Source organism: Muscardinus avellanarius, assembly GCF_963383645.1.
Source record: "Muscardinus avellanarius genome assembly, chromosome: 5".
Lineage (NCBI taxonomy): Eukaryota > Metazoa > Chordata > Mammalia > Rodentia > Gliridae > Muscardinus > Muscardinus avellanarius.
The window spans coordinates 84481669-84497927 of NC_137790.1; the positions used below are offsets into that span (position 1 = coordinate 84481669).

Here is a 16259-nt window from a genome sequence, read left to right on the forward strand (position 1 = left end):
TCTGTGACCAAACATATGGCAGCAACTGAGGTTGATGAAAAGTTGCAGGGGCATGAGGAAGGTAGTATGTGGGTGTGTGCGTGAATCCTTGGAACACCTTATTCTTGGTTCCTCTGCTGGAGTAGGAACTGTTGCTCAGGAAGCATTCTATGGTTTCAGCCATACAAATAATCTTCTTTTATTTTTTTTTATTTTTTATTTATTTATTTATTTATTTTTTGGTGGTACTGGGGTTCCTGGAAGCCCTTCTACCTCCGGGCTACACTCCCAGACCTATTTTTCCATTTTTATTTGGAAACAGGGTTTCCTAAACCAGCACACGTGGCTGGCTTCGAACCTGCGCGATCCTCCTATCTCTGCCTCCCAAGCGTGGGGATTACAAGCGTGCGCCACCACGCCCGGCTAAATAATCTTCTTTTAAAATGCCATATTATTCTGAAGTTGGATTTCAATTTTCTTCCTAGCCATCAACAGGATATGTGATCTTGCAAAATCCATTGAGCCCCTCTAAGTTCCCTTTTTTGTATAGCTGAGAAAAATGTATTTCACAAACATACATAACGTATCCACTCAGCACCAGGCTCTATGCTAGTTGCCTTGGGGATAGGAAAAGGGATAAATAAAGATAAACAAAATATAGTTCTTTCTATCAAGTTCTTACTGGACTTCTTAATTCTTAAAACTCTCTTCTCTCATGGCAACTGAAAAATACAACTGACATGTGAATAAACTACAGGGCAGAATTTAGGCTCTATGGTCTGCCCCATAGTTGAGTCACATGTCGGTTACATATATGACAGCAGTTTCTTCCTCATGATCAGGCCCTGTCTACCCTATCCCTAGTTCCTTACTTCACTGCACAAGTCCATACTCACACACCCTTTTTATTTTTCATGCCACCTTTCGTAGTCTTGTTAGACTGAATCACAAAGTACATTTACTGCCTAGAGTCTCTGAAATTTTTCTATTTTTATTCCTAAAGAACAATTTTTCTCACATTCTTAGTGTTATAACAGTTATCATTTTATTTTTAATTTTATCCTTTAATTAATGGCTGTCTCAGCCACTTGACTAAAACTTTGAAATGGGCAAAGCTCATGTCTATTCTCTATATTCTATCTACAGAGCCTAACATTCTGCCTGATAGGCAATAGGTATTTAATATTTGTTAGATGAATGGACTGATGAGTATTTGGTTTGTGTTATCCTCCAATGTATTTTTCCTAGCACTCATCTAGACAAATCACCTCATTTTTCATAAGGAAAAAGTGAATTCCCGCAGGGAAATACATTTATTTGGGATCATAGTATAGCCAAATGCTGAAGGATAACTAAATATCAAGTTAACTAACTCCAGGGGAAAAAGCTAGGGCTCTTTTATGCCAGTTTTTCCATTTGGTGTAATTGAAATGCCACATCAATCCCCAGTTTGAGACAACCAAGAAAAACTCGGGGCTTCTTTTTAAATGCAACCCCATATGGATTCAGTTTTCAGAAATAGCTTTCCCTAAGATATCTTCCATTTCAGTTGGGAGTCCCCAAGGAGGAGATTCATGTGGACTCACAAAGCAGAGGGTCAGCAAAACCCATGACTCATCTGCCTGATTATTTTGCCGATACTTCCACTCCCTTGTCCATACCTAGCTGATTCCTATAGCCTGGCTGTAGAAATCTCACTGCTTCCTACCACCATGAGAACATCAGCACGGGGCCAAGATTCCATTTTCAAAGCTTCCCGAATGCAGGATGTAGGACATTAGTAGTCTTCCTGAAGAAGAAACAGAAGTATTTTCCTTTCCCTATGCCTTATGTTCTCTGTGCTCAGTCTCACAGAGGCTTATACAAACCCAACAGATCCTATACACCTCAAGACCTCTTTCTACAGAAGTCCCAGTACAAAAGAACTGTAAGAGACAGCAAACACCATTCGTACCCTGAATCATTTTTCCCAGTGCAAACCATCAACAAAGTCCATGAAGAAGCACTGGTGGAAATGGGACTTAGGAAATGAAGAGTGGTATCTACAGTATTTCAGTCTAGACTAGACTATCAGAAATGTCCTTTTTATTAGCCACTGGGCTTTGGTAGCACAGAAACAGATGCTTAGACAATAAAGCTGACAACAGTGTTCTGCCTTGAAACAAAGGCATTTTTGCTGGATTCAAAGTGTTCTTACACTAAGTGTGGTCTTTTATATCTCTCATGAAGGGCCTACTAATACATGTTTAATGTTTATAGCATATCCTTTGTCAAAATGAAAACTTGAAGTGAGTGATGGTTAGTTTCACATGTCAAAGTGACCTGGCTAAGGAATGCCCAGTTGTCCAGTAAAATATAATTTCTGGGGATGTCTATGCAGGTATGCGATTATTTGGATGTGCCCCCTCCAACTCAGTTGTTGGCAATGTGATAGTATTAAGAGGTAGGTTCTCGAAGAGATGATTAGGCCCTGAGAACTCTGCCTTCATAAATAGAACTCGGTGCCCTCACTATAGGGCTTGATGGAGAAAGTTGATTCCCCTTTTTGCCCTTCTGAATTCTGCAATTTGAGAACAGCGTTCCTTTCCCTGGAAGGTGTTTTATTCATGGTGCCATCTTGGAAGCAGAGAGCAGTCAGATGCTGGCACCTTGATCTTGTACTGTCCAGCCTCCAGAACTGTGTAAAACAAGTTTCTGTTCTATCTCAGTCAAAATTCTCATTGATGCAATCCAAAACAACTGACTACACAACATAGAGGAAAAAAAAAAAACCATGTATTTGCTCACAATTTTTGGAGATTTTAGGGTTTAGTCCATGTCAGGCCATATCTGTGAAACTCAGGCCCTGATGACAGGAAGCAGAAAGAGGGAAAGCAAGGGCTTTGTTTTCATATCATGGGTCTGGAGGCAAGAGAGAAAACAAGTAAGCAAGCAAGGGGATTCAAAGGTAACAGCAGAGTCCCTAAAGCCACACCCAGGGGTACACCTTCTTTACCACAGCTCACAAGTCTAGATTACCAACCAGTAAATCAATTATAATGGATTTATCCACTGATCAGATTACAACCCTCATGACTTAATTACATCAACTCTGACCATTAATTCAGGAGATCCTCAGGGGACATTCTATATCTAACAATAACATGTTCTTTATCAATTATTTGTTATAAATCAAAACTGGACTAATATTGTTTCTGGAAGAAAGCAGTATTTGAATCAGTATTTATTAAGTAAAAAATATTCACCATCCTGAATGTGTTTGGGCATCATCAAGTTTACTGAGATCCTGAATAGAACAAAAAGGCAGAAGGAAGGCAAATTCTATCTTCTTCAACTGGAACATCTACTTTCTGCTATCATACACTAAAGCTGCTGATTCTTGGGCCTTTGGACTCTGACTGAATTGCACTATTGGAGTTTCTGGTTCTCTAACTGGCAGACAGCAGATGGTGGGACTTCTCGGCTTCCATGATCATGTGAGCCAATTCATATAAAATATAGATATATTTCTCTTGAGAACCCTGAGTAATATGCTTGGCTAGGAATCATATGCCAGACTGAAGGATGGTGTAATGGAACGAAGTCCTACTTGGTGTCTTGTAGTAACGTTCTGGTGGAGAAATAAAATCTCTTTACTCATTTCTCCATCATATCATTTACCCCTTTCTTAGGATTTTGACTAGAATCTCAGGTTACCAACATAAACCCAGCCATGACCTCGAGATATACACATAGTCCATTTTTATTGGACACTTGAAAACAAGAAAAATCTGGCATCCAGTATATTCTTCTTCTTCTTTTTTTTTTTTTTTTTTTTTTTTTTTTTTTTTTTTTTTGGTGGTACTGGGGTTCCTGGAAGCCCTTCTACCTCCGGGCTACACTCCCAGACCTATTTTATATTTTTGGTGGTATTGGGGGTGGAACCCAGAGGGTTTCTACCTCCAGGCTATACACCCAGACCCTTTTTAAAATATATTTTATTTAGAAACAGGGTCTCACTATGTTGCTGAAAGCATCACTAAGTAGCTGAGGCTGGCTTCGAACCCGTGCAATCCTCCTGTCTCAGCCTCCCAAGCGTGGGGATTACGAGCGTGCGGCCCCACGCCAGGCTTGGCATCCAGTATATTCTGAGCTGCAAATGTACTGGCCATTTGGGTGTCAAGGAGAAAGATGGATAGAACACACATATTAGAAAAACACAAGTGAACTCTAGAAAGATCTGAAATAAAGAGAGAAATGCCAAAGCAAGATATTGGATAAAATATGCACAAAAGGCACTGGGAAATGGGAACAGGCAAACAGATGGCTAAATAGGATCAGAAATTAGGCATGATCAGTGATGTGTATTTGCATGGAAAATAAAAGCAATCCAAGAAAAAGGAAAGCATGTCCATGAGGATCAGGGCATGTACACAGCACAGGGAAGATACTGGGGGCAGTTGGACTGACACGGCCAGAAAACCAGTTGAAGCAGCTCAGATCCTCTGCTGGGCCTAATGGGCCTTGGAGGCCCCTTTGTTGACAAGGATTTGACGTGGTGCTAATCTTATAATGCCCCAATTTATTTTTTGCACCTCTAAGTAACTTATTGAAGGTCATATCAAAGCCAATTTGTGATTACAAGCAGACCCCTGAGTTCCATGAATTCTCCCTGCTGTCTGAGGACTCCCAGTGCTGCAGAGAGAGAAGGCCAGGCAAAGAGAGCTGCAGTGAGAACTACGGATGTGGTAGGGAAGTGGAAACCAAGCCGACATTTGGTGTGTTGTAGCATTCCCAGCTCTGGTTTAACACAAGCGATGTGTTTCACTCACAAACTGGCACTGAGAGCTCATTTACATTTAAATAAGAGGCTTGTTAATGCCAGCAGGAGGACGCTGTCAATGCCAAGCCTGGCTCAGGATTCCTGCCAAGGAGTTTCTAAGAGCATCGCTCTAGGAAACTCCCCCAGAAGAGAAGCAAGCATGCCTTCTCATTAAGACAGCTCTACCACAGTGACATTTGCCTCAGAGCGGCAAGCCTTTGGCTGGGCTGGAAGCAAGTTATTGAGTCTTGGAAAGTTTTCTGTTGCCAAGGCAGTCGTTTAGTTCAATTTGGCTCCATACACACTCAGAGACCACCTGGCACAAGGTACCCTGGTTGAGAGTATGGCTTGTTCCTGCCCTTTGGCACCTCCTGGTCATGTTGGCGAGGCCAGGTGTTACTAAGAAACATGTGCAGAAGACCATGTTATGACATAAAGAAAGACAGGGTCTTGCCTATTGTCAGACAGCTCGTACCGTTGGAAGATTCTTCCTGACATGACCAGGAAACGTGTTTGACTGGAGCCTGGATTGTGTAATCAAAGCCTACGGGTGCCAAACAGGGAACGTGGCTGAGTGAAGTGGGCTGTTCATAAAACTCTCAGAAGTGGCTGAGATTGTGGTAACCTGGAGTGAACCTGTCTAGTGTAAAGGGGCAAGTACTACTCAGAAGAACTGAACTTGGCTTTTATAAATATGGATCATGTCCTGTGTTGCCTGAAGATTAATGGGGCAGACAGACCATTAAAAAAGGCTGACAACATGGTTTATAAGTACTATCATGGGGAAGTAAAAAGTCCTTTAGAAGCACATGGAAGTAGTAGGGGCATGTAACACAGAATTTAAGAGCCAAAAAGGAATTGGTGCTTCAGTTCTACCTGAAGGATAAGCAAAAGTTACCCAGGCAAAGATGGGTGAGTAGAAAAGAAAGAGGTTGTGAGGCAAGAGAGAATAAAGTTCATTTGAGAACTTAAGTAAGGAAATGCAGATGGAGAGAACTTAAAATTCAGAGTAGGGGAAGGATGGAGAGGCGAGCAGGTCAAGAAGGGCTTTCCAAATCACTGAGAGTCTAGACTTTCACCTCAAAGCAATGAGGTTAAGCAGAGGGGTGACGGGGTCAGGGCTTTAAAGGATGGGTACATTCTTTAAAGATAGTTCTCAACAAGAAAAGTGTGTGGTAGATACAGAAGAGGGCAGTACTTGAAGTCAGAAAGCCACAATTTTGTGAACATGGGCAAGCCTCATTTTATTCCTATAAAATGGGAAGAATGAATACTAATGTGTGTGAACTACTGGGGAAAAGGGAATCATCCCTGATGACTACATGGTAAGACTGTAAATTATTATTAAAACCTTCTTTTCAGGGTTTTGGATAATCTTGAGAACAGGAGTCTTGAGAATATGTATTCTCTTGGGCCTTACATTTCTAATATTAGGCCTAAAGAAAAAGAGAAGAATATAGATACATGCTAATTTAGCTATAACAATGTTATATTTAGCTATAACAATGTTCAAGTGTTCCATGTAATATTATAGGAGCTGGCGGAGAGTAATTTAAGTTTCTGTTAATTAGGTATTATTCAGTATTTTTAATCTGTTGAGGTCATTTTGGTCGTCAGTATTTGGGTAAGACTGGGCCAGCCCTTCATCTCTAGTACAACGCGAACCTAATGATCCAAATTCCAATATCTCTGGTAATTCTTGTTCTTTTAGTTGCCTCTGCCTGCAAATTCTTTTCAATTCTCCATATTCACTCTGTCTTGTGTCCCAGACTGTGACATATCTTTTCTACAATGTACCATCCTGCATAATATAACCCAACCCAAATACCCTTAGCTTCCCTGGGTATGTGGCCCACATGCAAGGAATATGTTCAGTTTTTACTGAGGGTTCAGTCAATAGAGGTATTGACATGGGGATGGAAACCAGGGCCTCATGCATGCTAGGGAAATGTTCCTACACTAAACAGCACTTTTGACCTCAGGATTTCTTATTCGTGGCTTCTTTGGCTATTCCTCCCTAAGCTATTACTCTTCTCTCATAGTCTCACAAATTCACCTGGTTCACTATTGCTCAATCCCTACCCCAGCCTGACCAGAGAATCATGAACAGTTTCTACTCTGGGTCTTATCTGCTAAAATCACAGAAGAGACAACAGGTCTGAACTTAAGAATCTACTTCTTTTCTTGCTTCTCCAGTGGGCTCTGGAAATGGAAAGAAGTGGTAGAAGTATCTATTTCCTAATTCATATGCAGTATGACAACCTCTTCCTATTTTAGAAGGTAATGAGGAACAATAATTCTGTTTTTGTTTTAATGTTCTTACCATCACTAGAAATAATGTCAATGTCCATAAATTGGGCATTATATAAACCATGGTACAGCTATGCAATGGAGTATAGTAGAGCCATTAAAATGATATTGTAAAACAGGAATTGGTATATTCAGTTTAGGTTAAAGGAAAATGTTCAGTATATATGATTAAGTGAAAAATGCTAATGAAAGTCAATGTAGTACAATGCCATTGTACCAGTATTGGGAATGGCCTAGGAAGATTTGAGAAAGCTCTGATTATTAATATATTTCAAAAATAATTGTGTCAAAATGGCGGCAGACCTGGGTAAAGAAAGGACTTGATTTCTGCCTAAAAGCAGTCAGCTATTCCAATGTAAATTAACCTAGCTAAAAGTAATTAACAAGTCAATAGAGGAGAGCTAGGGCTTCCTCTTTCTAAAGACAGATCCACATGATAGTCTAGGGAGGATGGAGCAGGGGGTTGACCTTTGACCTTTGTGAAAGGAGACACCTTGCCACACCTTGCTAGGGGAGGTAACTTACAGGGACTTCCACTATGTCAGAATTACATAAACAGGATGGAGGTCATGGGTATAAAAAGTCCGGTCCAAGTGCTGTATCTTGGGGGTGGTGGATTGGCTCAGACCACCCTCCCCCCATGCCATTCTGGCATGGGGCTGTAACTATTTTCTGTATTTCTTTTTAATAAACTTCTTTAAATGTTCAGCAAGTGTTCGAGCTATGTATACTTATCCTTAGCTCAGAACAAGAACCCACTTTTTTTTTCTGTTTTTGGTCGTTTTGAGTTTTGTTGTGGTTTGAGGGAAATTGTGTTCAGAAACCCTAACAGTTAGGGTCCTCGGGGACAGTTTCCCCACAACCATATTCTCCGAATCCATAACAGCCATTTTATTTGTTAGTTTGAGGTACTGGGTATCAAATTCCAGGTCTCACACATGCAAGGCAAGTGTTCTGGCTACATCTTTAGTCCACAACATCATTTAAAAATGTGTATCTATGCAGGAAAAAAAGCCAGAAAAATGATATCACTTGATTATGTCTACAGCAATGATAGTCAATAAGAGTGATTTTCCTCCTAGGATGCATTTGTTCTAAATGAAAATGGGTGTGTTAATGACAGCTAATGGGTAGAGGCCAGGGATGCTCTAAAACACCTGGCAGTGCATGGGGTAGTATAACAGCAAAGCATCATCTAGCTCAAAATGTTCATGGTATTAAGGTGGAGAAACTCTACGTGATGGGTTCATGGAAGACTAGAAGTTTCTTTTTGCATGTTTGTATTTTCTCTTTTTTCTACAATCAGCATATAGGTTTTGTATAACCTTTTTTAAAAGGTCTATTAAGTGATAAGTCCTGAAAAATATCTGGAGCTAATGTTTATATTTTTGCTATAAAATAACTCACATAAAAGCACTTTATCAGCCGGGCATGGTAGAGCTCACTTGTAATCCCAGCATTTAGGAGGCTGAGACAGGGGGATTGTGGTTCAAGACAGCCTCAGCTACTACTTAGTGAAGCCCTTTGCAATTCAGTGAGACCCTGTTTCAAAATTAAGAGGAAAAAAAAGGGCTAGGGATGCAGCTCACAGGTAGAATGCCCCTAGGTTCTAACCCAGTACCACACACTCTATCAGTGTCCCAAAATGATGCTCTGACTATGCTCCCAGTTAGTTATGCTGCCTAACATGGTCTGAGCCTTTGGGCATTGTAGTCAACTCAGCAATTTGCTGTTAACTGGCTCTGTCACATAGTGGTCCCCTAAGGCATCTTACCAGAACCAAAGAGTTAGAGCAGGTGTGTAGCCATAGGAGACAGGGTGTCTGGCACATCTAGAGTTGCAGACTACTGATCCTCCATTCATGGAGGTCTTGTTCATTGTCTCAGAAAACCTTTGCAAGAGAAGGAGTTCCCTGGTCATCAAAGTATATTTGCGTGGAAGTTAAATCACTTGAATAAGTGGTTTATTGCCTCCACAGACTCATCTGCTGTGAACATTAGACTTAATTAGTAGTTGAAATAGTGATGATTTAGCAAAGCCTCTGCATTTGATGGCTGTGGTTTCTGGGCCACCAATCGGCAGTTGAAAAGAAAAAGGCAATCATTTCTGCCATGTAATGAATCCTTTTTCCTAATTCCCAGGGAGCTGAAAGGTCCTGTGGGGGCTGGTTTTTCCTTTGACCCTACAACTACTGGAAGCTCAGAGGTTATAGAAATGACTCACATCATGAGAAAAGTGAATCCCATAATTGGAAGGGGATTTGGTGATTTTCCAAGGGGGATGGTGCCTCCTTGCAAATACTCTAGCTTCTAAAAATGAAAGGAGCAAGAGCTCTCAGAGAGATTCCCCCCTTTGCCTAGGGAGAGTAGACTTCCTCTGAAGGCAGCATGGGACAATTCATCCCTGTTGTCACCAGATTGGCTGGGGGAGAGGAGATGCTGACACTGCTGCCTGTTCAAAACACAGCACAACGCTAGAAACAGAGACCAAAGCTATATATAGTTGAGTAAGAGAAGGGCTGATTTCTTCTAAGGTTTTAGAAGAAAAGAATAGAGAAACTATTGGGATTCTATTCAGTCTGAGAGGATTGGACCAGACTGTTTTCATTGTCTATCATGGATAGTGTGAGACATCTTATCTTCCAAAGGCACCTTTAAGTAGTGTCCTCTATTTATCTACTTCCTGAATACGTGCTTAGATCTTAAGTCATGCTTTTGCCATTTTCTTTCCAATTATGTATCTAACGATCTAGTCTACCTGGAACAATGTTCCAAATGTCTTTACTCTATGCAATAAATACTGCATATTTTCCAAGCAGAATGAAGAATAGTCTACAGGGAGACAGAAGAAACTGTTGAGAGCCCAATAGTATGAGGACTTCCTTTTGATGGAATAGATCTGAAGAAACAAAGGAATTACATTCAACTTCAGTCCTGTGGTGGGGGATGTCACCTTGACACTGCAAAGCTCAGGATGGTAAGGTAAAGTGCTAGCTCCTTACTAATTGACCTGGTCAAGGTCCTTTCCAACTTGGATTTCAGTGTGATTTATTGGCCTAGTGAATAACACAGAAAAACAAAATCCAAGAACAACAAAAAATGATTCTCAAACTTCAGGGCACTCGGGAGTTTGGGGTAATTTTTTTTCCTTCTGCTTTTTCTCTTTCTCAAGAGGCTGTGATGTGAGGAAGTTATTCTATTCAGACTGTGAAGTATAACAACAGCCTGGAACTTTTCCATTGTACTGAGGGAAAAAAAAAGTGCCAGAGGAAGTAATATTAGTCAGTATTTAGTCACACTTGAGAACAATGGGATAGTTTAGGTTGGCTTGACATCACACATTTCCATCTCATTATGCCTAAGATGAAGTCCTTTCAGTTGAGACATTTCATCTAGTGTTTGAAGGGATTCTCACCCTTTTTCCCCCTCCCCCCCATACAGAACAGAATACAAAATAGTTCTTCATGGCCCACAAGGGAAAAATATTTTGCCTACAAACTAAGAAAGACTTAGGGAGGGAAAATAATGTCATGGAAAATATCTTCGAGGCAACAAAGGACAAATCTATACTGGCTAACCTTGCTCTCACTCTGTAACCCAACACTGGTCTACATTTTCTTTATGGAGAACCGCAGAACGGAGGACATCTAATGTTTACCACGCCTCACACAAGCCCTTATTCGTTCAGTTATCTATTTAATATACATTAATTCAAGCCTTTTGTATACCTGATACAGTGTATACTAGGGAGAGTAAAACAATATATATTTAAATCGAATATATGGGCATGGATATATAATCTATTTACATATAGAGAACAGAACATATATTTGCTCTAGGTTGTGTAAGAATACTTAAGAGTGACAGTCATCATGGAGGTCACAGAAAGCCGATTTCTAGGAGAGAAAGTGGGGGCTGGTCTTAGAGAATTAGTGATATCAAAGAAGAACAAAGGCAGGCATTAGGCCAAGGAGCAGAAACAGTTTTATTTTTCAATAAGTGCTGACAGTAGGGGAAAGACCTGAGCTCTGTTCTCATTTGTGCAAAGAGGACTGGGTATTTTAGAAGTGTATTAAGAAAGTAGAGATGGTGAGTGAGGACTCAAGCATTGTCAGGGAAGTAAAAAATGACAAAGGTGAGTTAGATCGCTGTGTGCATGAATGTGATTGCCCCAGCTGTGTCTGGTGCTAGAGTACAAGTTGGGATACCATACTTCCACAGAGGCTGAGAGATTAAGGCTCTATCCTTCTGTATTACAGTATTTAGAAGGAATGGCTTTCAAGTCCTTAAGAAAGATGCTCCTGGGTTTTATGAAATACATACATATCTATCTCAAAGGGTCAGAGCAAGGATTTATGACTGTAGGCTTTTGTTTTGTTTTTCAGTAAATGTTCTAAAAGGGAGTCAGAGGCCTATTGTCAGGTCTTGGCTAGAACAAATGAAAAATTCTTTTTATAGCCATAAACTTTTTCAGTCAGGAGCTCGTATATGAGCTGTATGTCCCAGGCATGCAAACTCAGGCCACCTGAAGCCAGGTGAGGGTTGGTCAAGTCTTGCAGTGTACGGGTTCAGACAGAGTCATTATATGTCAAGAGTTCTTGCACGGTTCTCAGCAGAGAGGCCAGACAGGAAGGGGAAGGAGCAGACTAAACATCGAAGAGACTAGAAAGGCACAGTCTTCTTGAGAAAGGTATGTGGTCTAATGGCAGGTATGTTGGGGCAAAGTGGAATAGAGAAGACTGGAAAGGTAAGCTGAAGACTTTAAGTCATGCCGAGGATTTTTTTCTGCATTCTGAGAGTTGAACCCAGGGACACTACCACACCAAGTTATGTCCTCAGCCCTTTTTAAAATTTTATCTTGAGGCAGGATCTCCTTAGGCCTTGAACTTGCAATCCTCTTGCTTCAACCTCCCTAATGGCTAGAATTATAGGTGTGTACCACTGCACTTAGCCATGCTGAGGAATTTTGATTATGTTCTAGGGATTATATATAGAGAGAACAAAGCTTAGGAGGACAGTCGAGTCCATTTATGACTGGGAATACCAGTCTGGTTACAGTGGAGGACGGTTTAGAAGTGGGGGTGAGGGGTCAGTTCAGAAAGACTGAGGCAGGGCCGGGCGTGGTGGCGCACGCTTGTAATCCCCGCGCTTGGGAGGCAGAGACAGGAGGATCGCGCAGGTTCGAAGCCAGCCTTGCTGGCTTAAGAGTCCCTGTTTCCAAATAAAAAAGTATAAAAACTAGGTCTGGGAGTGTAGCCTAGAGGTAGAAGGGTTTCCAGGAAACCCAGTACCACCAAAAGAAGAAAGAAAGAAAGAAAGAAAGAAAGAAAGAAAGAAAGAAAGAAAGAAAGAAAGAAAGAAAGGAAGGAAGGAAGGAAGAAAGGCAGACTGAGGCAGGGAGGTGAGTGATATCTCTATAAAATGATTTCCTGGGGTCAAAGAATAGACAAGAGCAGGTGGATTAAGTGAGGGAGAGAGATGGGAAAGAGAAGGAAGGGACTGGATGCAGGGATGAGAGAGAGGTCTGGGATAAAAATTAAGGCTTAGTCCCTGGGTGATTCTGTAAACATATAGACTTGGTTGACGTGACAATCTTGCTTCTTTCATCATCCTTTTTCTGGGCTTATTCTCTTTATTAGAGAGTTGCAAAGGAGGGAGGCTCTTTGATCTGAATTTAAGAATTTTGCTTGTGGAGTTTTATGCAGAATTCTTTGCCATTGTTAGTTTTACATGACTGTAAGGAAGTAATGAGTATTTTATTGACTTTCTGAGCAAAATAGCCAAGCCAGAAAGAGATAAATTATTTGCTTTGGACATGAATCTGTGGAGAAGATGGAGAATCAATTTAATTTCATTGGATAAACATTTATTTAGGTCTATGTTGTGTCTGTTTGTGTTTGGTACTTTGGGGTCACTAAATAAATAAAATAATTTCCTCTCTAGAAGAATTATGGTAAATAGTTTGGATAGGTAGACAAGGAAGGAATGGTGGTGTGGTATTTTCACTCTGGGAAACTGGAAGAGAAATCGATCATTTTCAATAAAGAAAAAAGTGACATCATGAATCAACGTCCTTATAAAAGTGCTAGTAGTAGAGAAGTGCTGGAAGATAAGGAACGTGCCCCATAATTACATGATCCACACCGAAAGTTCTGCCCCGCATTTTCCACATTCTCACCACATTGACTAAAAAAGTTACTTTTAGAATTTTGTATAAACAGTGCTGAGAAGTACTACCAGAGTTTCTCTTAACCCTCTCTTACAACAGTCTTTGTCTCAGATATTTTGATCATTAGGGGTGTACTGAGCAATTGACTCTGCACTGGAGTGGAAAATAGAGGTACAAGAGAACATTTCTCCACTGATTTTTTAGCTATCAAGTTATGAAATATATGATAGGTATATAGTATTTATTATAATGTATAATAATAAAATGAATGCCTAAGAACCTATTATCCAACCAAAAAAATAAAGTAAAATGTTAACAATACTATTGAAACTCCCCATATGACTTTCACCAATGACCCTTCCTTTTATCCTACTTTGCCTGGATGTGTGCATCTTTAAACAATATAGTTCCGGGAGCGTGAGCAAGGCTGCCAGATGTGCAGGCGGTGGAGGAGGAGGAGGAGGAAGAGATGGACCCCCTTACCCCCAGATTCGGCTTCGAGGGCCTTCTGCAGCCAAATATTGAGCATGGTGAACACCGACGACATCAACGCCATCATCCTGGCCCAGAAGAACATGCTGGACCGCTTTGAGAAGACCAGTGAGATGCTGCTGAACTTCAACGACCTGTCCAGTGCCCAGCTGCAGCAGATGAGTGAGTGGTTCGTGCACCACATACGGACACTGGTGGAGATGAAGCGGGACCTGGACAACATCTTCCGCACAGGATCAGGGCACTGAAGGGCAAGCTGGCCAGCCATGTCCCAGAGGACGAGGATGAGGACGCCATCCCGCCCAGCATCACCACCACCATTGCGATCTTGGAGCAGAGCACAGGCTCCTGCGACACCAGCTGGATACCACCTTGCCCCGCTGAGCCTGGCTTCGAGGACCTGTCCCATACCCAGCCTGGCTCCCCCACAGTCAACAGCCACAGCCAGACAAATGACTAGGGTGCAGCGGGGGAGTAGCCCCACTCTGTGGCCGGGGCTCTCTCCGAGGGGTGTGGACTTCCTGGGATCTCTAGTTTCTGCTTCCCCCTGGAGCACTGCTCCCCTGTAGGCCCCTCTGTGCCAGAGCACACTGTCAGGGTGGGAGCTGGGAAGCTGGGCACTGGGGAGCCTTTTCTGAGCTGGACCTCAGGTCTGCTCTCGGTGATACTTAAAAGGTTCCCAGAGACCAGAGCCAGATACCCCTACCCCCAGCCAGGATCTTGAGGTGGGCATTCACCTGCCCACCCCTCACCCATCAATTCTGATTTTCCTGCCCCTTCCTCAGACAAATCTTTTGAGTGCTTCCTCCAGGTGGCATCTCAAAGTTTCTGAGACAGGTAGAAGGTTCAAGACAGAGGCTAGCCGGCCACTTGGCCCTCATCCTGATGGAGCCTGTGTTTGTCTAAACAGGTGTGGACCAAAGGCCCCATAAGCATCTCCTGGGGCTTCCATAGGGCAAGATAGCCACCATGGAAAACAGAGTTTATTGGAATATTTTTGTACCTGATGTTTACAGATGTGTTGGGAAGTTGTCAATAAAAAGATCCTGTTACTAGAAAAATATGAACAATATAGTTGATTTATTTTTTACCTCTTTTATAAATAATATCATATTAATGTACTTATTACTCTGTGTCTTTCCTCCTTCCACTCGATATTTGTTTCTGAGAAGTTATTACATATATATATTTTTGAACTCTAGCTGATTCTAATCTTGCAATGTTGCTCAGGCTGGACTTGAACTTTTGAGCTTAAGCGATTTTCCCATCTCTGCCTTCTAAGGAGCTGGACTACAGAGGTGTACCACCATATCCCATGAACTGACCATATCGATTCATTCAACTATGGTTCATTAATTTTCAATGTTATTCATTATCTTAGCATAGGAGTATACTAACTTTTATTAGTTTTGGGTGGAAATTTGTGTGAATGTCAGTCTTTGCTATTGTATATGATATTGGTTTATATGTCTTAGAACATGCCTTCGAAAGTGGAGAACAGAACTGCTCGTTGCTGCAGTTTGGATCTTGATGCTATATAAAGCTCAAGTGTTAAAGACTTGTTTTCCAGGTCGCACTATTAAGAGGTGGTAAAACCTTTAAAAGGTGGGGTTCAGTAGGAAATCGTAGGTGTCATTGTGGGCCCGTCTTCAAGGGAGATTGTGGGACCTGGTATCTTCCTTGCCTTTCCTTTTTCTACTGGGACTCCATTAAATGAGCAGCTTGCTTCCAACATGCACTCCCTGCCATGATGCGCTGCCTCACCACAGATTCAAAAGTAACAGGGCCAACTGATCATGGACTGGAACCCCCAAAACTGTTAGCCATTAAACATTTTCTCTTTATAAGTTATCTCAGGTATTTGTTACAGGAAAAGAAAGCTGACGAACACACTAGTCATATGCTTGGCACATCTTTATCATTATTAGATAATGTTAAATTATGTTCCAAAGTGATTTTAGCAATTTATACTCACACTATATTTGTATATAAAAACCCATTGCTTAAATACTTGGCATTATTAGACTTTTGGATTTTTGCTAATCTGATTAGTATAAAATGCTAGTTCACTTTGGCTTGAATTTTCATTTCTAATGAATAAATTTATTCTTCAGCTGACCATATATGTTGCCTCTTTCATGGAGTAGTTACTCTTGTGCCCATTTTCCTATTTAATTTTATTTGCCTTAGAGTTTTTTTTAATGTTTTGGAGAGTAATCTTTTGTCAGTGTTATGTCTGGAAAACAACTTTTTGAAGCTTGAAGCTTTTACGAGTTTTTGTTAACTAAATATATTACTTTTAATGGCACTTAAATTGTCCCTTCTTTTAGTAATAGTTTTTGTGCTTTATTTTTTTGTTCAAAAACTCTTTTGTAACCTAAAATTTTTATAAATGAGCCTTAAAGATTTGCTTACAGAAGTTAATAATTGGATATTATCTTCTTCACATAAAAAATTTTAGCATCTACCCTTTCCAGTGATGTGTAATGCCATCCATGCCAATTATTAA

The 16259-nt window shown here is 41.0% G+C and overlaps 1 pseudogene across 1 annotated transcript; it reads left to right on the forward strand.

Annotated features, from left to right (window-relative positions):
* Positions 1–11175: 11175 nt before the first annotated feature.
* LOC308263545 (kxDL motif-containing protein 1-like) lies at positions 11176–14210 on the forward strand (annotated as a pseudogene). The gene is made up of 2 exons: positions 11176–11224; positions 13681–14210. The product of its transcript is annotated as a kxDL motif-containing protein 1-like (transcript).
* The last annotated feature ends 2049 nt before the right edge of the window (positions 14211–16259 follow it).